The 9,091-nt window shown below is 41.6% G+C and overlaps 1 non-coding gene across 1 annotated transcript; it reads right to left on the bottom strand.

Moving 5' to 3' along the window:
- Nucleotides 1-6,274: 6,274 nt before the first annotated feature.
- On the bottom strand, nucleotides 6,275-6,347 carry TRNAK-CUU (transfer RNA lysine (anticodon CUU)). The gene has a single exon. It is a non-coding gene; the product is annotated as a tRNA-Lys (tRNA).
- Nucleotides 6,348-9,091: the final 2,744 nt, after the last annotated feature.

The raw sequence follows: 9,091 nt of genomic DNA, 5'->3' as shown, positions 1-9,091 counted from the left end.
GGGTGTTAAAGTCCCCTACTGTGATTGTGTTGCTGTCGATTTCCCCTTTTATGGCTGTTAGTATTTGCCTTATGTATTGAGGTGCTCCTATGTTGGGTGCATAAATATTTACAATTGTTATATCTTCCTCTTGGATCGATCCCTTGATCATTATATAGTGTCCTTCTTTGTCTCTTGTAATAGTCTTTATTTTAAAGTCTATTTTGTCTGATATGAGAATTGCTACTCCAGCTTTCTTTTGATTTCCATTTGCATGGAATATCTTTTTCCATCCCCTCACTTTCAGTCTGTATGTGTCTCTAGGTCTGAAGTGGGTCTCTTGTAGACAGCATATATATGGGTCTTGTTTTTGTATCCATTCAGCCAGCCTGTGTCTTTTGGTGGGAGCATTTAATCCATTTACATTCAAGGTAATTATCGATATGTATGTTCCTATTCCCATTTTCTTAAATGTTTTGGGTCTGTTATTGTAGGTGTTTTCCTTCTCTTGTGTTTCTTGCCTAGAGAAGTTCCTTTAGCATTTGTTGTAAAGCTGGTTTGGTGGTGCTGAACTCTCTCAGCTTTTGCTTGTCTGTAAAGGTTTTAATTTCTCCATCAAATCTGAATGAGATCCTTGCTGGGTAGAGTAATCTTGGTTGTAGGTTTTTCTCCTTCATCACTTTAAGTATATCCTGCCACTCCATTCTGGCTTGCAGAGTTTCTGCTGAAAGATCAGATGTTAACCTTATGGGGATTCCCTTGTGTGTTATTTGTTTTTTTTCCCTTGCTGCCTTTAATATGTTTTCCTTATATTTAATTTTTGACAGTTTGATTAATATGTGTCTTGGCGTGTTTCTCCTTGGGTTTATCCTGTATGGGACTCTCTGTGCTTCCAGGACTTGATTAACTATTTCCTTTCCCATATTAGGGAAGTTTTCAACTATAATCTCTTCAAATATTTTCTCAGTCCCTTTCTTTTTCTCTTCTTCTTCTGGGACCCCTATAATTCGAATGTTGGTGCGTTTAATGTTGTCCCAGAGGTCTCTGAGACTGTCCTCAGTTCTTTTCATTCTTTTTTCTTTATCCTGCTCTGTAGTAGTTATTTCCACCATTTTATCTTCCAGGTCACTTATCCTTTCTTCTGCCTCAGTTATTCTGCTATTGATCCCATCTAGAGTATTTTTAATTTCATTTATTGTGTTTTTCATCATTGCTTGGTTCCTCTTTAGTTCTTCTGCGTCCTTGTTAAATGTTTCTTGCATTTTGTCTATTCTATTTCCAAGATTTTGGATCATCCTTACTATCATTATTCTGAATTCTTTTTCAGGTAGACTACCTATTTCCTCTTCATTTGTTAAGTCTGGTGTGTTTTGACCCTGCTCCTTCATCTGCTGTGTGTTTTTCTGTCGTCTCATTTTGCTTATCTTACTGTGTTTGGGGTCTCCTTTTCACAGGCTGCAGGTTTGTAGTTCCCGTTGTTTTTGGTATCTGTCCCCAGTGGCTAAGGTTGGTTCAGTGGGTTGTGTAGGCTTCCTGGTGTAGGGAACTAGTGCCTGAGCTCTGGTGGATGAGGCTGGATCTTGTCTTTCTGGTGGGCACATCCACGTCTGGTGGTGTATTTTGGGGTGTCTGTGGCCTTATTATGATTTTAGGCAGCCTCTCTGCTAATGGATGGGGCTGTGTTCCTGTCTTGCTAGTTGTTTGGCATAGGGTGTTCAGCACTGTAGCTTGCTGGTCATTGAGTGATGCTGGGTCTTGATGTTGAGATGGAGATCTCTGAGAGATTTTTGCCGTTTGGTATTACGTGGAGCTGGGAGGTCTCTTGTGGACCAGTGTCCTGAAGTTGGCTCTCCCACCTCAGAGGCACGGCCCTGATGCCTGGCTGGAGCACCAAGAGCCTTTCGTCCACACGGCTCAGAGTAAAAGGGAGAAAAAATAGAAAGAAAGAAAGAAAGAAAGAAAGAGGCTATAATATAGTGAAGTAAAATAAAGCTATTGTAAAGCAAAGCTATACAGACAAAATCTCACCCAGAAGCATATACATATACACTCACAAAAAAAAAGGAACAGGGGAAAAATTAATATATCCTGCTCCCAAAGTCCACCTCCTGAATTTGGGATGATTCGTTGTCTATTCAGGTATTCAACAGATGCAGGCACATCAAGTTGTTTGTGGAGTTTTAATCCTCTGCTTCTGAGGCTGCTGGGAGAGATTTCCCCTTCTCTTCCCTGTTCTCACAGCTCCTGGGGTTCAGCTTTGGATTTGGACCCGCCTCTGCGTGTAGGTCGCCTGAGGGCGTCTATTCCCCGCCCAGACAGGACGGGGTTAAAGGAGCAGCTGCTTCGGGGGCGCTGGCTCACTCAGGCCGCGGGGAGGGAGGGGTACGGAGGAGGCGGGGCGAGCCTGCGGCAGCAGAGGCCAGCGTGACGTTGCACCAGCCTGAGGCGCGCAGTGCGTTCTCCCGGGGAATTTGTCCGGGGATCACGGGACCCTGGCAGTGGCGGGCTGCACCGGCTCCCGGGAGGGGCGGTGTGGAGAGTGACCTGTGCTCACACACAGGCTTTTTGGAGACGGCAGCAGCAGCCCCAGCGTCTCACGCCCGTCTCTGGGGTCTGCGCTGATAGCCGCGGCTCGCGCCCTTCTCTGGAGTTCGTTTAGGCGGCGCTCTGAATCCCCTCTCCTTGCGCGCAGCAAAACAAAGAGGCAAGAAAAAGTCTCTTGCCTCTTCGGCAGCTGCAGACTTTTTCCCGGTCTCCCTCCCAGCCAGCTGTGGTGCGCCAACCCCTTCAGGCTGTGTTCACGCCGCCAATCCCAGTCCTCTCCCTGCGCTCCGACTGAAGCCCGAGCCTCAGCTCCCAGCCCCCGCCCGCCCCGGCGGGGGAGCAGACAAGCCTCTCGGGCTGGTGAGTGCTGGTCGGCACCGCTCCTCCGTGCGGGAGCCTCTCCGCTTTGCCCTCCGCACCCCTGTGGCTGCGCTCTCCTCCGTGGCTCCGAAGTTTCCCCCCTCTGCCACCCGCAGTCTCTGCTCACGAAGGGGCTTCCTAGTGCGTGGAAATCTTTCCTCCTTCACAGCTCCCTCCCACTGGTGCAGGTGCCGTCCCTATTATTTTGTCTCTGTTATTTCTTTTTTCTTTTGCCCTACCCAAGTACGGGGGGAGTTTCTTGCCTTTTTGGAGGTCGGACGTTTTCTGCCAGCGTTCAGTGGGTGTTCTGTAGGAGCAGTTCCACGTGTAGATGTATTTCTACTGTATCTGTGGGAAGGAAGGTGATCTCCGCGTCTTACTCTTCCGCCATCTTCTCTCCTCCCCTCTTTCTCTTCTTATAAAGGACACCAATCATACTGAGTTAGGGCCCCACCCTTAATGACCTTAATTGCTTCTTTAAAGGTTCTGTCTACAAATTCTATCACATTGGGTGATAGGGCTTCAACATGAATTTTGGGGGCACAATTTTGTTCACAATACCCTCCTTCTTTTCTCCCCCAACCCCAGGAATACCGCTCTGTGAGGCCCAAAGAAACCAACTGCCCTCCCTAGACAACCCTTCCCTAATGACCCTTCTCTATGACCGCATCAACTCCCCATACAGTCCTTGTCACCACTGATTGAGCATCAGGAGACTCCCCTACACATGGTGACGCTCACCCCAGAGTCCAGTCTTGACTCCACCCTTCCTCATGCTGTCACTGTGGGTGACTTCAGCAAGTGGAACACTTCTCCCCCAGGACTCACATCTTTACAACCAGGTCGACGCATTGAACTACTCCCTCCCTACCAGTCTCAGCTTGTAGATCCACTGTGGTTCCATAGAACTCACTTCGTAGGCCCTCGACCTTGGATATGTCTTAAAGCTCACTTTCTCTTCTCCAGCACTAGGTAGCTTAGCTCTTCTTGAGAAAATCTAAACATCTTTATTTTTTTTAATTAATTTTTATTGGAGTGTAGTTGATTTACAATGTTGTGTTAGTTTCAGGTATACAGCAAAGTGCATCAGTTATACATACACATAAATCCACTCTTTTTTAGATTCTCTTCCCATATAGGTCATTACAGAGTATTGAGTAGAGTTCCCTGTGCTATCCAGTAGGTTCTCATTAGTTATCTACATATAGTAGTGTGTATATGCCAATCCCAATCTCCCAATTTATCCCTCCCTAAACATCTTTAGATTAATACAACAATCAACCCATCGTCTGCAACCTCATTTAAGCATCACTGGAATTTCATTTTACCTTCCTCTTGCTCTGGTTTCTCACAGTAGCTCTTACCAACCTTAAGCCTCCAAATAATAATACACTTAATATGTGTCAGTCACTATTCAAAACCCTTCTTATGTATTAAGTCATTTAAATTTAATTCTCATAACAACCCTGGGAGGTAGATACTATTATTATTACTTCTCACCTCATTTTATAGATGAGGAAATTAAGGCACAGAGAAGTCATATAACTTGCTCAAGGTCACACAGCTACTAAGTACCAGAACTAAGATTTAAATGTAGGCATCCTGTCTGCAGAATCTCTTAATCACTATGTGACATTGCCTCTGTTTCCTGTACATTTGGGCTCTGACCAAGGTCCTCTCTTACAAAGGGGTGATGAAAGCATAAGCAAAATTACCTTCTTTACTTTCATCTACTCAGTTCTATACTGATAAACAACTTCTTTCCCTCCAGGCTCAGAATAAGAAATGCTTTTTCCTGTCCCAGGTAAATCCCTCCACTTGAGATATCCATCATATTCCCTCTTCTGAGACCCGGTTCTCTCAGTTATTTCCTGTCTTCAAATTCTTTCATTCATTGGCTTTTTCTAGCTTCGTGATTCCCCGAAGCTCAATTATGTCAACATTCTGCGAAGTTGAGTGAATTCACGAGAACTGATATACCAAACAATCCTGAAAAGTGTCATCCCAATGTATTAATTTAGAGTGACAGGTGTACCTTTCAAGGAAACCAAGAAGTCATTACTGTTCCTTTGAGACAAAGCTTAAATCTCATCTCCAAGAGGCCCTTTCTTGTTTTGTTGTTTAGCTTTCCTTGGGCACTTTGCATTTGCCACTGTGTGTTGCTATTATTGTATTTATTACTATCCTGTGACACCCAACTAGGCTGAAGATCTGTTGAGGAAAGAGAGGATAGCCAGTCTTACTTTCTATGTTTGGCCCAGCATCTTGCACACAGCAATTGCACATGAGAAATCTTCTTGGTTCTTTCAGCATTTTTTTCATCCATCACATATTTATTGAGTTGCTACTATGTGTCAGACATTGTTCTAGATTTTGGGGAGTCAGTAGTGTATAAAACAATGAATCTGATTGCATGGAGCTTATGTTCTATCAGAAGGAGATGAGCAGCTAGGAAATAAATGTATGTCAGGTTATAATATGAACTATAGAGTAAAATAATGCAGAAGATAGCATTAGGGGCTTGAGAGGGGTTGTGGCATTATTTTTACAGAAAGAGTCAGAGATAGCTCTGATAAGGTAAATTTTGAGTGGAGACCTGAATGCAGTGAGGGAGCAAAGGACTGGCTTTATCAGCATGAATATTTATGAAGCTGCTGGTTTAGGCCATCTGACACCACTAACCAGCCACATCATTTTTTTTTTTTTTAATATTTACAAAAGTTGAAATAATTTTACAATGAACAATTGTAATACCATTACATTGTTTACTGTGTAAACAATACCACCACCTAGATTCTACCACCAACATTTTGCTTTATCACACATCTCTCTGCCCATCTTCTAGTCATCCATCAAGTCATCTTTTTTTTGATACATTTGAAAGGAAATTGAAGACATTTGAATAGTTTCCCCTAAATACTTCAGCATACATAGCGTTAGTTCAATTTTTTTTTAGTTTTATTTTTTCTGTACATAAAATGAAATGCACAAATCTTAAGTATGCATACACCTGTATAACCCAAATTCTGATCAGGATATAGAACATTACTTTCACCTCAGAAATTTCCCTCATGTCTCATCCCATTAATCCCTGTGACCTACAGGCAACCACTGTTCTACTTCTTACCACCAAAGATTAGTTTTGCCTGTACTAGAACAGCATATAAATGGAATTATACAATATATGCTCTTTTCGGGCAAGGCTTTTTTCACTCATAATGTTTTTGAGATTCGTCCATGTTGTTGCATGTATCAGCAACTTTATTTTGTCTAAAACTCTTGTCTGGTGGTTCTCAATCAAGGGCAATTTTGCCCCCAGAAGACGGTTAACAGTGTCCGGCGACATTTTTTTGTGTGTGGGGGGCACGTTGTGCAGCTTGTGGGATCTTAGTTCCCTGACCAGGGATTGAACCCGGGCCCTGGCAGTAAGAGTGCCGAGCCCTAACCACTGGACCACCAGGGGATTGCCTGGAGACACTTTTGGATGTCACCCTGTGTGGGTTGTTACTGGCATGTAGTGGTTAGAGGCCAAGGATGCTGCTGAATGTTTCGTCCTGCAACGACAGCTCCCTCCCCGCACCTGACTCCAAAGAATTATCCAGGTCCAGATGTCAGTAGTAGTAAGGTGGAGAAACCCTGCTCTAGCCAGATATAAAGCATGAATGGGCATCTTTCCATCCAGTCAGTATCTTCTGCCAGTTTTCATTGATCAACTAAGGTATTAAATCTGGATCTTTGCTTGGTGTTAGTTTTCTAGGGTATTTTACATTTTATAAAAGGACAACATTTTAACAAAAATAATTTTTCTTTCAGAGTGGAAAATCCATTCATCATAGCAGACCCAGGTAAGAGGAAATTTGGGTATGATTCTTTCCTGGGATTCATCAAATCCTATTGCATTCAGACTTCTTGGAAAACCCAGGCTGGGCCCAAACTACACTAGCCTCTAGGAACGACCAGAGCAGATGCAAGTTAGAACTTTCTTTTCCCTTCCCTTCCCTTCCCTTCGCTTCCCTTCCCTTCCCTTCCCTTCCCTTCCCTTCCCTTCCCTTCCCTTCCCTTCCCTTCCCTTCCCTTCCCTTCCCTTCCCTTCCCCTCCCTTCCTTTCCCTTCCTTTCCTTTTTTCGATATCCCTATGAGCATGGGGAGTGACTAAAGTGGCCACTTGATTGAGAGAAGGGTCTGGATGTTTCTTGGTTTCATTTTTTTCCCGTTCAGAACAATACTCCAAGAACAGAAGCAAGCTGGTTGCGGGCAGGTAGAAGCAGACAGTACTTTGAAATGTTCTGCTGTACTTTTCAAACAAAAGTCATTGACTGCCATACAGAGAAAATGAGATTCATAGAAATGTATTGGAGAGCAGTTACATTAAGTGTCTCATAAATTTAATGGCTACTGTTTTGAACTACCTGATAGATTTTCTCTTATAGATTCTGCCATGAGGCTGAATTTCTTGTTTCAACAAGAGCCGTGATTAGCATTCGCAAAGCTCCCAGGTACCTCTGAAAGTGCGGTAAAAACAGAATAGAACAGTTCTCTTAAGAATCAGTTGCCATTTTTGCATTTACACACAAATTTTAGGATTCACTTGTCAATTTCCACACACATACAGTGATTGAATTGAATTTATAAATAAATTTGGTGAGAATCGATATCTTTACACTATTGTTTTGTAATCCATGGACATGATATACTTCTCCATTTGCTCAGTTCTTCTTTAGCCTTTTAAAATAATGTTTTGTAGTTTTGTTAGATGTATTCACATTTGTTAGATTATTCCCAGATATTTAATATTTTTGATGCTACATTAAATGCTATACTCATAAAAAAACAACAACACAGAATCAGCTGCCATGAAGCTCTCCATTTACAAGGTTTTTATTATCTCCATCTATGTTGAGTTTTTATTATTTTAACTATTTTATCTACGTTAACTATTTTAAACATTAATGAGCAAAATTAATAAAATCATGGGTGTAAATGTCATATTTGTAACTTTGGATTTTATTTTCATTGTGTCCCTGACTCTCCTTGTGTATAAATATAATGCAATCTGATTTTTGATAATCAGTAGTTTTTAATTATGATTTTTTTACGTAAGTATATTGTAAGTTAAACAATGTGCTTATAAACAAATAACATAATATAATGATATATGAAATACATAGGGGAACAAATCACAATAAGCCTGTTGTATAGTAGTATCTGTTATCTAACATTTACATTCACATAGTTGAAAAATAACTTCCTTGAAAATATCAGTATGTTTCTTCACAAGTCAAAGTTCTGTCAGCTGGTGTCCTTCTCTCCTTATTTTCTAGAGCCTCTTCCCCCGGTAGCCCCTCAAGAAACTTCTAACAGGAACCAAATGTGGTCAGCTATTGCTCACCAACATTCTTTTCCTTATAATTTAGTTAAGGAGTTAATAATCTCCTTAAGTCAAATATATATCTTTTGGCACGATTAGCTTCTTACCCTGAGGGGTCCAAGTGATATTTTCCTCACAGATTCTTTCAAAAATGCCATTACTGGTCACAAATTCCAGATGAGAACATTGTCTTTCTTCTACACAGTAGTATTAAATTGATTTGCTAGGGCTGCTATAACAAAGTATCACAAATGGCTGGCTCAAATAACAAAATTTTATTGTCTCACAGTTCTGGAGGCTGGAAGTCTGAAATAAGGTTTTGGCAGGTTGGTTACTTCAGAGGCTGTGAGAGAAGAATCTGTTCTAGGCCTTTTGCCTTGGCCTGTAGATAGCCATCTTCATGTTCACATGGCATTCTGCCTGCATGTGTAGATGACTCCAAATTTCCCCTTTTTATAAGGACACCAGTCGTATTGGATTAGGGCCCTGCCTAATGACATCATTTTAACTTGATTACCTTTGTAAAGATCCTGACTCCAACTAAGGTGACATTCTGAGGTACTAGGGTTTAGCAGTTCAACATATCAATTTTTTTGGGGGGGAGGGGCACAATTCAACCTTATGGTCAATGACAAGTGTCATTTTCTAAACTTCCTAAGAACTCTTACAGAGCTTAACACCTATTCATACCAAATAATATACATATAGATTAAAACAGTTAATAGACAATTTTTAAAACTACTCAGTTGAACACAATAAACATCTCACACAATTGGTGTTTTATCACGAGACCAAACATATTAAGAAAATAGAACAAAGATTTAAACATAGATAATTCTA

The sequence above is a fragment of the Eschrichtius robustus genome, chromosome 14 (assembly GCF_028021215.1).
Source record: "Eschrichtius robustus isolate mEscRob2 chromosome 14, mEscRob2.pri, whole genome shotgun sequence".
NCBI lineage: Eukaryota > Metazoa > Chordata > Mammalia > Artiodactyla > Eschrichtiidae > Eschrichtius > Eschrichtius robustus.
Note: the sequence above shows the minus strand (reverse complement) of the source record. Positions and strands in the feature narration are given on the sequence as shown.